Genomic DNA, 17,405 nt, shown 5'->3' on the forward strand with positions numbered 1-17,405 from the left:
AACCTAAATACTAGATACTAGAATAAGGCTTAAGTGATGGGCAGAGAATGGAAAATCACAATAAAAATTCAATTTAAGTCTTGGTAAGCAAATTAATCATAGTATCTTGAAAATAATAAGTGCTTGTGTTTACATTTTGTATTGTGCATTAAATTGTTCAAGATTGACACCACAGTGGCTATAATTTAAATGGCTTTATTTAGCATCGCAGGAATTAATACAGGCATTTAAATGGTAGCTTACAAAGTACAACTGAGAATTATATTGGCCTTATTGTACTTTGGGTGGAAATGACCCATTCCCTGTATCTCCTACTCACAGGCTTGTACACCTGCCTGGTGCCCGTCCTTGATACTTCTATGCTGAGACCCAAATCCTGAGGATATACACCAAAAACCGGAACTGTAGAAAAATCTGTCTAATTATGTATCTTCCATATCCCCATTCTACCCAATCATGGGCCCAGCATACCTCTGCAGCCAGGCCTTCCTTATCTGGTTTTTAGCCTTAGCACATCTTTTTATGTGCTTGTTTTCTTGTTCTACAATTAGTGACACACCTATGAACCTTAAAGCCAACAAGATTTCCAACTGTAAATAGAACCAAGGTTCAACATGCTCCTTTTCCCTAATTCTAACAATGAGAAATAATACTGAATTAATAAAACTGTAGACTAGCAAACTTACTAAACTAGAATTGTAGCAAAGCTTAATACTGATAAATAGTAACTGGAGATTAGATTTGAGTATAGTTCAATAAATTACAAAAGTTTTTAGTGTATTCCCATCATCAGAGGGAGATAAGATTGGTTCAAGTCTCAAACTATTTTCCTCCCTTTTGGCACTACCAATTAACTTTGGCAATGACAAGACTGGAAAAGCAGGATAGCTATGCTAGAACTGTATTAAACATGAGTTAGGCCACACCTTGAGTGCTGTGTAAAGTTCTGGCCACCACATTACAGGAAATATGTGATTGCATGAGAAAGATACAGGGGAGATTTACAAAGATGTTGCTCAGAGTGGAGAATTTTAGCTATAAGGAAAAATTGGATAACCTGGAGTTCTTTGTAACAGAAGAAGTTGAAGCAAAATTTAATTGAGTTGTATAAAATTAAGGGGCCTGGATAGAGTGGATAGGAAGGACCTATTTCCCTTAGCAGAGACTGGGCATAGATTTCGAGTAATTGGTATAAGGATTAGAGGGGTTTGAGGATGGTAGTGGTTTGGAGCTCACTGCCTTAAAGGATGGTAGAGGCAGAAACTCCCATGGCATTTAAGAAGTACTTGGATTATACTCAAAATGCAGTAACCTACAAGGCAACAGACCAGGAGCAGGATTAGGCTTTTTCAGTCAGCACAGGCACAACAGGCTGAATGGTCTCCTTCTGTGCCATACATTTCTATGATTCTGATCATATATAATCTTGGGGATCCAAAAGCAGTGGATTTTGCAGAGCAGCAGTTCTAGTAAAATGATTAAGGTCATTTAACTTTGGCATTGTCTAATCTCTCTAAATATGCACATAAGCCCAATATTTTTGCTATTTCAACAGTTCTTTGTTATTGCACCTGTGGGTGATGGTCGGAGGGCCACACTATGTGACCTAATGTTGCTGTGAGTTCTACACAGGATAGGTGAACCACTCCACGTGATTACCACCCATGTGGTGAAGCCAAAAGTCTTGAAACACAATATAATTATATACTTTTCAAAGCATTACACCTCTTTAGCAATATTATGCATTTGCACCAGAGCGGGGGAAAGGAACATGCTGGTGAGAAATCAATGGTTTGCAGAAATTCTTTTTCTCTCTCTTCCCTCTTTCAAAAGCCTCATCTCCTCAGCCTTTCTCCAGTTACTGGTCAGCACCTATTTTCATCTTTGTAAACCACTTTGGCACATTCTGCCAAGTTGAGGTGGGATATAAGTAACTGAAAGCAATTGCTGTAAACCTTAAACACATCAAGTTAGGCCAAAATTTCCCTTCCAAAAAGTAAAAGATACTGTGGTATAGCAAGTTGTGAATCAAACCAGTTTGGAAAGTGAGGAAGAAGTGATAATACAATGTCGGTGATCTTATTTATGTTAACCTCAGTACCTTAACATTTTTTTTTTCAAAACTCACAGAAGTGACATATATTTCTGGACCTTTATCGGCTGGCAGAAAATAGATGGAAGGGGCACATGTTTACTTTATCGCTGCTCTCCTGTTCCAACAAAAATGTGTTATTTCTGCTCACTAACTTCCCTAAATGGTTCACTTGAGACCTTTCATATTTAAGTGGCACCACCCATGACTGGATACTGCTGCCATTGATGGCACACTGTCAAACAGAAGGGACCTGGCTTTGACAACTGGGCCGCATCAGAGTTTCATGTTTCTGTAGGTTTTCTGAACTGCCATCGGGTCCCCAATTACAAGGAAACATGTGACACTGGAGTTCCCTATCCTTTGCTGGGAATTGTAAGCTGTCTTCTTGAATCACTGCAGCCCATGTGGTGTAGGTACACCTGCAGTGCTGTTAGGAAGGGAGTTCTAGGGTTTCAACCCAGCAGCAGTGAAGCAACAGTGATATAGTTCCAAGTCAGGATGGCATTTGACATGGAGGAGAACTTGCAGGTGGTGATGTCCCCATGCATATGCTGCCCTTGTCCTTCTAGATGGTGGAGGTTGTTGGTTTCGAAGGTGCTGTTGAAGGAGCCTTAATGAGTTGCTGCAGTGCATCTTGTCGATGGTACACACTGCTGCTACTGTTTGTCAGTGGTGGAGGGAGTAAATATCTAAGATGGTGGATGGGATGCCAATCAAGCAGGCTTTTTCATTCTGGATAATGTTGAGCTTGAGTGTTGGTGGAGCTGTACTCATCCAGGCAAGTGGACAGTATTCCATTACACACCTGACTTGTGTTTTATAGATGATGGACAGGTTTCGGGAAGTCAGGGGATGAGTTTCTCTCTGCAAAATTCCCAGCCTCTGACTTGTTCTTGTAGCCTCAATATTTATATGGCTGGTCGAGTTAAGTTTCTGGTAAATGGTAAGCTCAAAGATGTTGATAGTGTGGGAGATTCAGCAATTGGAATGACATTGAATGTCAAGGGGACCTGGTTAGATTCTCTCTGTTGGAGATGGTCATTGCCTGGCACTTGTGTGGCACAAATGTTACTTGCCACTTATCAGCCCATGCCTGAATGTTTTCCAGGTCTTGCTACATATGGATGTGGGCTGCTTCAGTACCTGAGGAGTCACGAGTGTTGCTAAACATTGCAGCGAAAATCCCCAATTCTGGCCTTATAACAGAGGGAACATCATTGATAAAACAGCTGAAGATTGTTAGGTCTGGTACACTACCCTGAGGAACTCCTGCAGTGATGTCCTGGGACTGAGATGATTGACCTCAAGCAACCACAACCATCTTCCTTTGTGCTAGGCATGACTCTAACCAGCAGAGGGATTTCCCCCAATTCCCACTGACTTCAGTTTTGCTCGGGCTCCTTGATTCCACACTCGGTCAAATGCTGCCTTGATGTCAAGAGCAGTCACTCTCACCGCATCTCTTGAGTTCAGCTCTTTTGTCCATGTTTGGACTAAGGCTGCAATAAAGTCAGGGGTTGAGTGACCCTGGCGGAGCCCAAACTGAGTATCAGTAAGCAGGTTATTGCTGAGTAAGTGCCGCTTGATAGCACTATCAAGGGCTCCTTCCATCGCTTTGTTGATGACTTTGCTATCGACTCCATCCCTCTCCCTGGCAACAGTCTGAGATTTCATCATTTTGTTCATAACTTTCGTGTCACATTTGGTCCCCAGATATGCTTCCGGTTTCATATTTGTGCCATCACGAAGATCCCCATTCCCACCTCCGTAACATTGCTCGACTTTGTCCGTATTAACTCATCTGCTGCTAAAACTTTCATTCATGCCTTGGTTACCTCTAGACTTCACTATTCCATCGTACATCTGGCTGGTCCCCCGCATTCTACCCTCCATAAACTCAAGGTCATCCAAATCTCTGCTGTCCATGCCTTAGCTTGCAGCTAGTCCCATTCCCCTATCATCCTTTTGCTCACAGGCCTACATGGGCTCCCGATCAAGCAACAGTTTGATTTTAAAATTCTCAATCTTGTTTTTAAATCCCACCATGGTCCTGTCTCTCCCTATCTCTGTATGCTGCTTCAGCCCTACAACCTGCCAAGATATCTGCATTTCCCTAATTCTGGCCTCTTGGCATCCCCAATTTTAATTGCTCCACCACTGGTGGCTGTGCCTTCAGTTCCTAGGCCCCAAGCTCTGGGATTTCCCCTCTAAACCTCTCTGCCTCTCTATCTCACTTTCCTCCTTTAAGAAACTCCTTAAAACCTACCTCTCTGACCAAGCTTTTGGTCATCTGACCTAAAAGCCAGGATATTCAGACCGATGGGGGTCTCGCCTACTGGTTGGAGAACAGGCAGGGAACATCCCCGGTTAGTTCTGTAGGGAAGGTCCAATAGAAGTGGCCACTGTTGGGTCTTTCCCACGACAGAGATCCCCAGCAGGGGAAGTCCTGCCTGCCGAGAGCTGCCAGCCAATCATAAGACAGCAGCTTCTCATGCTGTCAGTGCCAGTGGAAGCGGTGGTGGCTGGTGGCAATGCACCCACCAGAGGCCCAGGATCATCGTGGACCTCAGACCAAAAGTGAGTGAAAGTGGAATAAAAACAGAAATTGTTTAGCAGCATCTGTTTAGAGAGAAACAGAGTTAATGTTTTGAATCCAATATGACTTTTCTTTGGAACTGAAGAGAATTAGAAAGGTGATTGGTTTTATGCTGTTGAAAAAATGTGGGGGGCGTCAGGTGGAACAAAACCGAAGGTCAGGGATAGTTTAGAGGGCAGGGGAGAGTAAATATCAAAAATGTCAAGGAACAAAAGGCAAAGGGAATGGTAATGGCAGTAGTGAAAAATATAGCATTGGACCAGAGTAGGATTAATGAGCCTAATTGACATTCCGCCAGTGCCAGTTGGGAATCCTGTGGAATCCAGACCCTTCCACCCTCTCACTTAATCGGGGGAGACCACCGCCTGGAGATTGACATGGGACTCTCCCACAATTAAGTGCGCATGACTGCCATGTTTTCCACCACAATGGACTGCATTAAATATAGCCCTACATCTCCTTATGTCGCTAGGTGCTACACTTGGTTTTATAATGCTCCTGTGAAGTGCCTTGGGGCGTTTCATGACGTTATCATATAGAGTTCCAGTCCTCACCACTTAAAATGTCTATGTTTAAAAGGAGCAGTCACTTATACCGGACAAAATGTGATAATCACTAGTCATCTGTATTAATGTCAATTTCAAAACTGCAGGTTATAGCATCTTTAAGTGTTCCATTCATTTCAGGCAGAAACATCCATGCTTACTCAATGACAAGGGTTTACAGTCAGTTATCAGCACTGGATCGATCAGATTCATCAAGGTTAGAGTTAGAGCAACAGTTAGTATTGCATCTGGGCAGTCATTACACATGGTAAACTTCAAAACTATCATTTTTTGTACTGTGTCAATAGTCTATACATACACACTACTAACTCCAGATGATTAAAAATCAACATCCAAATAGATTCAAATAATAAAAGATAATTTAGTTCCCAGTGGTTATAAATCAGTTTGACGCTTTCTTTATCATATCAATACGTAAAATTAATCAGCGATGACAACAATCTTAAAGGGCAAATGGCACTGAAGAAATTCCATGAGGTTTCTTGCCTGGACCATTCCACCTTTCTGAGTCAGGAGTGACGGCGTAGCCAGGAAGCGACTAACAAACCCAGGCATGCAAATGGCAATGAAATAAACATAACGAAAAGTTTTCCTTGAAAAAATGTTTTTGTATTTTTTTAAAAAGATCTTTGGACAGTCTACACAATGCATGGAAGAGTAGTAAAGTCTGAATCAAAGTACGAAGCCCATAAATCATAGTGTATCTAATAAAGCTCTCATTATCAGTAACGGGCAGTCAATAACTCATATGGCTACCACATTATACCAGCCATTGAATATAATAAACAAATTGTATTTACATGCACATGCTTGCTTTAAGTGGGATGTATATGAGACTGTATGCAGTATAGTAAATGCCATGGAAAAAGTTAATCCAGGATACTACCTGCAATTAAACTGTGACACTAGTCTAAAGGAACACATGTTCAAAAGGTAATTTTAAGTAATTGACACAGGGTGATCAATGCTGGGAATAAGATTCCAGGCGGAGGAGTAGTGGAGGCAAAAACCCTGGAACCATTTAAGCAATAAACAATTAGATGCACCAAATGAGGGAAGTGCAGCCTCAATCTGGATAAATGAATTAAGAAGGGGCAGATGAAAACCTGATAAAAAAAAGTCCCTCGACCACCCCCCGGCCATCAGTATTTTTCGATACTTGTGAAAAATGTTCCTGGTCTTTAGCTTTCCAGATGACTGAGGAGTTACAACAGTAGGAAGAAGCTAAATAGCTTTAAGGAGAAAACACAATAATGCACATAACACATGGAGGTTGCTGCTGTTTGTGAAATTGTACCCTAACAAAAGGCAGCATCTCAGCAAAACCTGGGGGAGGGAATGAGAGAGGATAAATTTGGGAAAATAATGCAGGAAGGGGTAATTTCACAATGCACTTGCTAAAAAAGTATTTATGGTTATAGAATCAGATAATTGGGAATGTTAGACGGCCACTCATTTGAAAGCATATCAACGGATAAGTTTGCAATAATAAATTTTGAATTTGACACTAGTGACGACTGACAGTAGTTAATTAGGAAATACAGCCATTGTTCTTGGCTGCAGATAGTAGTCCTAAGAGGCCTTGTTACTGTTTACGATGTACTCACGACCAAGGGAAAGCTAATTAGAACTGTCATATATTGGTTATCATCTCTCACTTTCCAGGTCTGGGGGCCTTAGATTACTCCAGAGTTTAAAGCAAATTGCACCTTAAGAGACACTGAAATAACCAGATTCTGAACTGCCTCTGGCCACATTTTGTTATTAATTTTTATTTGTGCCTGTCAAATCAGCAAGTCAGACAAACAGGCACAGAGATAACAGGGCCATTTTCTGCCACTTTCCTGACAAAATTTACTTTTGCAGGCAGCATCATAGGTACCATCTTACACCAATCAATGCAAACAAACATGCCTTTGTGTTCTGGTTGAAACAGTGTCTCATTCTGTTTAAAATAGAGTGGGGAAGAAATAAAATGAGGACTCTTCAGATTCCAGAATTCAAGGACATCATTTCAAACATGACATCCCATTATTATTGTGGTGATTGTCTCGTATTCTGCCTCCAACAAAGCCGCAGTGCGTTGAAATGTTAGCTTTAGAAGCTTAATCTAAACTCAGATCAACAAAAGTAAACACAACGGTCAAGGTCTGATTGGGTGCACATTGATGAAAGAACAAAATATTCAATTGCAGGAGGCTGTAAAATTTTAGACCGCTTTCTGTAATGTAATATAGAACACAAGAAAGTAAAACACTACCCTGACCTTGACTGTACAATATTTTTTCTCAAATTAATTTATTGTCAATCCCTTATAAAGTTGTTTATGTGATACACTCCAGCTTGATTTTACAGTATTCTTTTTCAAAAAGCATCAAACAACCTTTTGATTTTATTCAATCCTCACTTTTCAAAATCATACTCGAGTTGGAACGATAGGTGTGGTATGATAAATAAAATCAATCCACTTAAAGCTAAATTTAACTGTAACAATATTTGTTCTTGGACAATTCAGTAAGATTACTAATGCAACAACAAAAACAATAGAATAGTTTAAACCGATACACATGTAATTTTACTTCTCATTGTACAAATTAATACAGTGGTAGGCTTTTGGACAAAATCACACCTGGCAGAAAGTATCAGAAACAATTTCAGCAAAATCAACAGAATCCAAGATAACTTTCAAATTATTCTGTGCAACAGCAACAAGAACAAAGCACCTTTAACTGAGTAAATTGACCAAAGGCACTTCACAGGAGCATGATCAAACAAAAGTGACACTCAGCTGCATATGAAGATTTTACAACAGGACCAACAGTGGACTGCTTGCTATAAGGATTGTAATTCCTTGGGAAGTGTCACGTGTGATAAAAACAAAAGGGGAATATTCCTCTCAGTAGTTTAAAGTGTCAGTTGGCTACAAAAGGAAAATAGTGTTTAGTCAAAAGTCCTTTTAGTTATTTGTTACAGTAAAAGTTTTAAAACATAACATCTTGCCGTGTCATTCTTTCAGCAAGCAACTGGAAATTCAAGTATCTTTTAAAAAGTTATGGGACTCCACGGAGGTCCTAACAGTAGTCATTGTTGTAATGTGGGAAAAGCAGCAGCCAACTTGCACATAGCAAGCTCCCACAAACAGCAATGTGATAATGACCAAATAATTTGATTTTGTGATGTTATTGAAAGATAAATATTTGGTTAAGTCTGCTGCTCTTTTTCGAAATAGGGTCATGGGGCCAACTGAAAGGGCAGATGGTGCCTCAATTTCACACCTCATGTGAAGGATGGCACCTTCAGCAGTGCAGCACTCCCTCAGTATTGCACTGGAGTGTTAACCTTGATTTTTGTGCTCAAGTTCTGGATTGGGACTGCAGCCAACAACCTTCTGACTTAGAGGAGATAGAGCATTGCCAACTGAGCCACAGCTGATGCTACTATTGGTCTGTTAGAGTCACAGAGTCATACAGCACAGCCCATCATGTCCATGCCAGCCATCAAGCACCTATCTATTCTAATCCCATTTTCCAGCACTTGGCCCATAGCCCTGTATGCTATGGGGTTTCAAGTGCTCATCTAAATACTTGTGAAGGTTCCTGCCTCTACCACTGTTATTAGGTCCAGTGTGACATGAGGACATCACTGTCCCTTTATACCAGCAGACATCAAGGAATGGGAAACAGAGGAAGACACAAATAAGTTCCTTGTGACAAACCGCTTCTGTCGAATGGGAAGTTTTGAACTACCACAACAAGAGCGGTCCTTGCTAAACAGGTTCAGGGCAGGCTGTGCAGCCAACCTCCACTGCTGCGGCCTCAGTAAAACAGCTTATGCACTTGTGGAGAGACACAAACAACACTGCACATTACCGAGGAGTGTCCTCTCTACAGACTAAGTGGTGGACTAATCACCTTAAACTCAGCAAATGAGGTGCCTATCTCTCGGCTTCAGGAATTTGCATTTGCTAAATAAATTGTCTCTCTATTGGTATCTTCTAATCCTAAAGTCTAAAAATGCTATCTGCAGAAACCAGTGACAAGACAGTCCAAGCTTTAAGGCTCAGTCCTTTTCTAATAACAATTGCTTTTTATTGAAGAAATAGGGAGAGCTTCTTCCAATCCTTTATAGACACAGGTCACCTCAGGGCTTTTATCCTCTTAGCCACACGTTCCTGTCCTTCACAGCCTGACCGTGCTCCCTTGGAAGTATTTAGTATACATCCTGTTAGTTTTAATTCAAAGTTGCTTATGTTGGCATTTTCTGATAACTCAAATTTTAGCACTGAATTTTAACTTTGCGGTGTTATTTATATTGCTTAATTTGAATAATTGGAGATTCAGTTTCAAGTGCAAAAACCTTTGAATTATCAGGAGTTGTCTGTACTCACAAATGCAATTAGCTCTTGTTTATCACTGTACATAAATGATCTCAGTCCAGAAAATCAAGTGCACACCTGAAAATTGCAGTTCCTCCTATTCCTTCCTAAACCCAAGGCCAACTTTGCCTGCTAGCCAGAATCTTAAAATGTCTGAGAAATTCCTCCACTCCCAGCCAGGTCTCATTAGTGTAGCCACTTTGTTCCAGCCAGATCTGCAGTAGAAGACACTACAACAACAGCATCTCTGGCCAGGGAACTGAAGAAAACTCAGCTGGTGCTCTGTTTCTGACTGCTATCCAGTGGGCCCTGAACATACAGGGGGGCAGAATAAGTCTTGACGATGTTCCCATGATCAAATATAGTCAGCATGGCTTTGTCAGAGGGAGGTCATGCCTAACAAATTGATTGAATTTTTTGAGGAGGTGACCAGGTGTGTAGATGAGGGTCGTGCAGTTGATGTAGTTTATATGGATTTCAGCAAAGCCTTTGACTAGGTCCCACATGGGAGACTCATAAAGAAGGCAAATGCACATGGGATACAGGGTAATTTGATAAGGTGGATTCAAAATTGGTTTAGTTGTAGGAGGCAGAGGGTGATGACAGAAGGATGCTTTAGTGACTGGAAGCCAGTGTCCAGTGGCGTACCACAGGGATCTGTGCTCGGTCCCCTATTATTTGTCATTTATATAAACGACATAGATGACTGTGTGGGGGGTAGGATTAGTAAGTTTGCGGATGACACAAAGATTGGCCGGGCGGTTAACAGTGAGGTTGAGTGTCTTGGGTTACAGGAAGATATAGACGTGATGGTCAAATGGGTAGATAAGTGGCAGATGGAATTTAACCCTGAAAAGTGTGAGGTGATACACTTTGGAAGGAGTAATTTGACAAGGAAGTATTCAATGAACGACATGACACTAGAAAGTTCTGAGGAAGAAAGGGACCTTGGCGTGTGTGTCCATAGATCTCTGAAGGTGGAGGGGCATGTTAGTGGGGTGGTGAAAAAGGCATATGGGACACTTGCCTTTATCAATCGAGGCATAGATTACAAAAGTAGGGAGGTCATGCTGGAGTTGTATAGAACCTTGGTGAGGCCACAGCTGGAGTACAGTGTGCAGTTCTGGTCGCCACATTATAGGAAAGATGTGATTGCACTGGAGGGGGTGCAGAGGAGATTCACCAGGATGTTGCCTGGGATGAAACGTTTAAGTTATGAAGAGAAGTTGGATAGACTTGGGTCGTTTTCATTGGAGCAGAGAAGACTGAGGGGCAACCTGATCGAGGTGTACAAGATTATGAGGGGCATGGACAGGGTGGATAGGGAGCAGCTGTTCCCCTTAGTTGAAGGGTCAGTCACGAGGGGACATTAGTTCAAGGTGAGGGGCAGGAGGTTTAGGGGGGATGTGAGGAAAACCTTTTTTATCCAGAGGATGGTGACGGTCTAGAATGCACTGCCTGGAAGGGTGGTGGAGGCGGGTTGCCTCACATCCTTTAAAAAGTACCTGGATGAGCACTTGGTACATCACAACATTCAAGGCTATGGGCCAAGTGCTGGTAAATGGGATTAGGTAGGTAGGTTAGATGTTTCTCACAGACTCGATGGGCCAAAGGGCCTCTTCTGCACTGTGATTCTGTGAAATATCAGGATCCCACCACAAGTTGTTGCCTCTAGGAAGGGAGGACAATAAAATGGGCAATTGTTTAAGAATCCTCAATTTAGAGATACGGCCTATCTTAGTTCTACCATCTTGATTATTTTAGAACTTGCAAGCCAAAAAATAAAACCAGTCAGCAATCCATAAGCCCTTCAGTGAAGGTGTGACCAGTGAGAACCAACTTCATCACATGGAGCAGCAGATGTGTATGTCGATAGAGCAGCTTAGATATGGTCTCAAGTACAAACACCTGGGCTTTTCAGACATAGTGCATCTGCTCCCAACACCTGCTACGGTCACACAGGACCACTAATATAATTGACTTCCCCCTTGTTTACATGGATGCTTTTTCTTACAGATAAACAGCATCAAAATTACACTGATTAGGCAAGCACTGCTGATTACAACCATTTAAAGCTCTTTTCTCTCCAATGAATGGCATCTTTTATTCCAGCGAGCATACTGAACTAAACAAGGATTCTCACCAAATATTCTTCTTCAACAACAAAAAGCTTAAATGAATCCCAGTCAATGTTAAGTTGATTTCTGATCACTTTAAGTCCCTTTCCTTGAACGGAGCCACTTGTTCCCTTGGGAACTTTGGTGTAAATTGAGGATCCAGATGTAAAGAGTTAGAGACCATGGTGTGAGAAAGCAGCCTCAGGCTTCACTGTTATTAAATCTCCAAATAAAATCCAGCATCCACAATTAGAGAGACAATGCTGAAGGAAAGACCCCGCATTTATTGTAGGTTTTAGCACACAGGGGACCATCTGCAGATGAGGTGAAGTACAGTTCTAAAGCTGCGATAAATACATTTGAGTTCATTGCTGATATTGAAGTATACCTTTGTGTATTTGTTTTCTGAGGCAGTGTCTGTGATTATGTGGTGCAGAACTGTAAGTGGTTCAGGTGGAATTAAGGTGAAGGAGATGGAGCCGTTTTAATTAGTTATCAGTTAATTAGTGCCCTGCTTTGCCCTTACCCATAATCTAATTAGACAATAATAAATGAGATGGGTTAAAACGAAAAATCGTTAATGTGGAAATGTGAAACAAGCAGACAATGCTGGAAATACACATAAGGCCTAATAATTTAACATTTTACATACATATGATGAACAGTATACTACTGAAGGTTCCCAAGTTTACTTTTTTTTATTTTCAAATGTGGAAAACCTGTATGATGTACAAATAGCTGGCATGTGGTAGGGTGACATTCCACTTCAGTGCCTCATGTGTTATAAGGCGAAGCCCAATATGAATCAAGTCCCATACTCCCTTCACTGATCAGTAAGTAAAAAAAAATCAATTACTGTTTTAAGATAATTATCAAAACTCTCATCACCTCTAACTAAAAATATGTTGATATATTTTGAAGCTTAATCTATGAGATGCTCGTCGCTCCAACAACAATATAACGACATAAGTATGGACCAGGCCATATATTTCAGATAACAAATTGGATTGCAGTTGAATTGGGATGCCCCCTGTAAACACAACTGCAGTGCTGTCTTTGGGTGTCTGGGTGTAAACCAAGCTACTGTACTGCACTCTTGTAATGTGATTTCCAGTAAATTCATGGCGATTCTAGTTCTTGCTCATCCCAGTGGTAGAAATGATTCTGTAGTCAACTGACATACTTATCATGGAATTTTATCTCAAATTTCAGCTTGGTGGATTCAGGCACCAAAACAGCTGTTCAACTAAATGGAATGTTGACTGCATCGATCCCATCAGCATCCATTCAAAGTAGTAATTGGGTAATGAAGAAATGCAGTCCAATGCTTCCTATCAACACAATGTCCAATGTTGGTTAAGGATGAGCATCCACCTATCCATCATCCACCCAAAAAGACTGTCAAAATCTTCCCATTTCAACATCTACTCATTTAATAGATTCTAGGATTTTCATCTAGATCAGTCGTTCATTGAATCTATTCCACAATTTGTTCACTTTCTGTGTAAAGAAAAAAATCTTTACACGTACCTTCTGCAAGGTTTAGCCACTGTCTTACTCTCGATCAAGTCACCGGAGTAGGGGCACAGCCTTCAAGGCTCAAAGGCACAAGTGCTGCTGCAGAGTCCCACTAACACCAAATTGGAGTGCAGGGCTGAATGCACAAATTATGTTCCCTTCACAAATGAGAGCTTAAACGGGCAGCTCTCAGCTTTCTCAAGGTGAAAGAAATTGAATAAAATCTGAAGCACTGTAGATTAGTGCAATATATTTCTTCTGCTTTTTTTTATGTTTTACGACTCAAGGAGGCATGGAAATAGAGGAATTGTTCTGATCATACTTTCATTCTTGAAGAAAGTGATACAACAGGTCACCATAAAAAATTTCAGGAAAGCACAAATCTGGTGGAGTACATTCTGCTGAAATCCACCACATCAGGTGCATAGGCCATGTGACAAAAATCTTTCCCAGAACATTTCTTGGTTTATTTTCTCACCCATCTTATAATTCGCTGATTTTTCTCTCCTATTCTCCCCTCTGCTGAAGGCATTGACTCACACTGAGCGGCATCACAGCAGCCCTTCAGCAGGCTGTCTAAATGGCCATTTTTCCTGTGAGAGCTTGGACTATTAAATCCCAGGAAGATAATCACAGCCAAGCCCAATCCTATACTGTCTCAGTATTCATGCTGAACATCTTCCTGGTCTGCAGTGCCCCGTATAACAGCAAATTATACATCCGCCCAAGAGTTAAGGATTGCAGAATTTTCTTTTTTAAGGTTAAAATGCCCTTCAAATTCAGATTCCTTTGATCAAGGTCTTGCGAGGTTCCTTCTTAATAAATTATCCCCCATAATTCATAACTCTCCAAATATAAAATTTGGGGCATGCATGCAACTGATGGCAGCATATGCTTCAAGCATCATTTTGGGCTGAGCGGAAATAATAGCTCAAAAATTCATGGAATCGAGCAGGTTATGTTTTTCCTAAGTCTTGTTTAAAATCCCTCCACAGACTCACTCTCTCATATCAGAGTGATCTTTTGCAATCATATATCCCAGTATACACCATCGACTCCAATAATCCCATGCTCCCCCTCATTCAGCAGTTCAAGCACAATTTTCTTGTCCCCTAAATCCTTGAATCACTGGACCTCAGCACTCCCTCTCACTTCCTTCAAAATTTTCAAACATATTTTTTGATTGTACTGTCATCCCAACCCATTGATCCCCATCTCGTTAAGCAGCTTAAAATGTTGTTCTATATGATTCACTTTCATTCTCGAGATGCGGGAGATGTTGGCAAGGCCACATTGACTGCCCATCTCTAGCTGCCTGAGAAAGAGGTGGTAGCTGATACAGATGGAAGTAATTGCTTTATCTTCTATGTTTGAGATGAATGCTTTTTTCAGTTAAATACCAGAACCTTTTGTATCAAATCTTCCGGTCTCTGGATCATTGGAGACCGGATGTACAACTGAAGATGCATGTTGGGACTGCGTGGAAGTTGTGACATGCAGACCCACGTGAGAATTGCCCAGGAAGTTTAAACTTCCGATGGACAATTCCCCTGTTCTCCCTGACCCTCCACAAATGTCTCCGGCTCTGAGTTAGAGTAGGAGACATGGACAATTCCACGGTACTTACTTGGGTAGTTAGACAGATTAAAACCTAGTCTAACACCAAGATAACTACAAAACTGACACCCCATCACCCCCGAATCTCAATCATCTGACTACCCTCCCCCGAACCAACTCGACTGCCCCTCCCAACCCAACCTGACCACCACCCGACCCAAACACCCCCAAATCACCTGACTATGCCCCTGACTCACCAAGGTTCAAAATAACTGCAGCAAGACGTCTTTACTCCCAAACTCAGATCCCCTCACAATTAAAGAATCTTGTATAGAACTTTGGTTAGGCCACACTTGGAATATTGCATGCAATTCTGGTCGCCACATTACCAGAAGGATATGGAGGCGTTGGAGAGGGTGCAGAGGAGGTTTACCAGGATGCTGCCTGGTCTGGAGGTTATTAGCTATGAGGAGAGGTTGCAGAAACTCGGATTGTTCTCACTAGAGCGACGGAGATTGAGGGGCAACTTGATAGAAGTTTACAAAATTATGAGTGGCATGGACAGAGTAGATAGTCAGAAGCTTTTTCCCAGGGTGGAAGAGTCAATTACTAGGGGACATAGATTTAAGGTGAGAGGAGAAAACTATAGAGGAGATGTGCGGGGCAAGTTTTTTACGCAGAGGGTAGTGAGTGTCTGGAATTCGCTGCCAGAGGAGGTGGTGGAAGCAGGTACGATAGTGGTATTTAAGAGGCAGCTTGACAAATACATGAATAGGATGGGAATAGAGGGATACGGACCCCGGAAGAGCAAAATGTTTTAGTTGACGGGCAATATGATCGGCGCAGGCTTGGAGGGCTGAAGGGCCTGTTCCTGTGCTGTACTTTTCTTTGTTCTTGTTCTAAAGCCATCATACCATTTGCCTTTTTAATTCCTTATTGCACCTACATGCCAGCTTTTAGTGACTCATGAACAAGGACATCGAGGTCCCTTTGGACACCCGGACTTCCCATCCTCTCACTATTTAAGAAATATTCTGCCTTTCTGTTTTTTCTACCAAAGTGAATAACTTCACACTTTTCCACATTATATTCCATCTGCCATGTTCTAGTCCATTCACTTAGCCTGTCCAAGTCCTCTTGAAGTCTCATCAGAATTAAACAACTAATGCAACTGCACAAAAGTGCTCCTCAGACATTCTTTGCTCAAGTCACTTCGTTTTGTTGCTCAATAAATTATGGGCTGAATTTAATGGAGGTAACGGGGTCCTGCCTGCTGGCGAGAATCCTGCATCATCTCTTTTTAGGGAAGGCCCACTGTATTAAGTGCTACTCAGGCACTTAATTTAACCAGTGGGCCTTCCCTAGTATCAGGTCCAAAATATCGGAAATCCCGACTGCTGAGAGCTGCCAGCCAATCAGAGGCTGGCACCTCTATTGAGTGGCAGCACCACTTGAGAGGCGGTGGCTGCTACCAGTATGACACGCAGCCGAGGCCTCGGGATAATCATTGGATCACAGTCCACAGGTGAGTGATGGCGGAAGGGGGATCATAGGGGAGGTCGGTTGGCAGCAAGGGCAGTGGGTGGCTCTCAGTGAGCCAACCCTCCCTTCCCGATGCCAGGTCCTTCGATCAAGCATTGAATGCCTTTGAACCAGGGACCCCACCCCCGACCAGGGGCCCAGTAGCAACCCTGCACTTTTTTGCTTGTCGTGCTCCCTCCCACCCTCAGCTGAGTTAATGTCAGCGGTGGTGGGATGAGGTCCTTAAGTGGGCATTAAATGCTCCCTGTCACCAAACTCGCTACGGGGGGAAGAATTTACGTCCTACATCTCATCTTCACACATACTAAATACATTTAGTGCTAAAATTAAGTGCATCACAAATAGAATTTGTGTCATATATAACACCATCATGTCTTTTTTTTGCATTACAGGAGGGGATTGACTATCCTGTTTCAAAGTATGATACAAGCATGTAGTCACATCTTTATTTCAGCACATTTGTTTTTCTTTGTTCATTGGATGTGGGTATTGCTGACAAGACCAATATTTGTTGCCCAATTGCTCTTGAACTGAATGACTTGCTAGGCTATTTCAGAGGGCAGTTAAGAGTCAGCCATGTTACTGTGTGACTGGAGTTGGCCAGATCGGGTAAGAATGGCATTTGTGAACCAGATGGGTTTTTACAGCAATCGATAATAGTTTCATGGTCATCATTACTGAGACTAGCTTAATATTCCATATTTATTAATTGAATTCAAATTAAAACATGGTGGGATTTGAACCCGTATCCCCAGAGCATTAGCCTGGGCCTCTGGATTATTATACCGATGACATTACCACTGCACCACCATCTTCCCCTAAATATGGCAATAAAATAATTTTAGTCGTTTTGTAAATTTTACGCTGCATTGCCCAGACCATTCATTCTGTAATCTCCTTGAGCACAAAAGTTGTTTAATTAATTATGGAATAAGAGGCAGTTTTGTGCTTGGGGACAGTGTCCAGTTTTTTTCTGCATCAAGGCTGTCCAAATCCATTTTCAGAAGCACAATTCAAGGTCATTATTTTTATATCAGTT

General features: G+C 41.8%; 1 protein-coding gene across 3 annotated transcripts in view; it reads right to left on the reverse strand.

Annotated features, from left to right (window-relative positions):
* The window catches only part of fbxl17 (F-box and leucine-rich repeat protein 17), an 832,496-nt gene that overhangs the window by 214,426 nt on the left and 600,665 nt on the right, over positions 1–17,405 (reverse strand). The window lies entirely within an intron of this gene.

This window comes from Cetorhinus maximus, chromosome 2, assembly GCF_964194155.1.
Source record: "Cetorhinus maximus chromosome 2, sCetMax3.hap1.1, whole genome shotgun sequence".
Classification (NCBI taxonomy): Eukaryota; Metazoa; Chordata; class Chondrichthyes; order Lamniformes; family Cetorhinidae; genus Cetorhinus; species Cetorhinus maximus.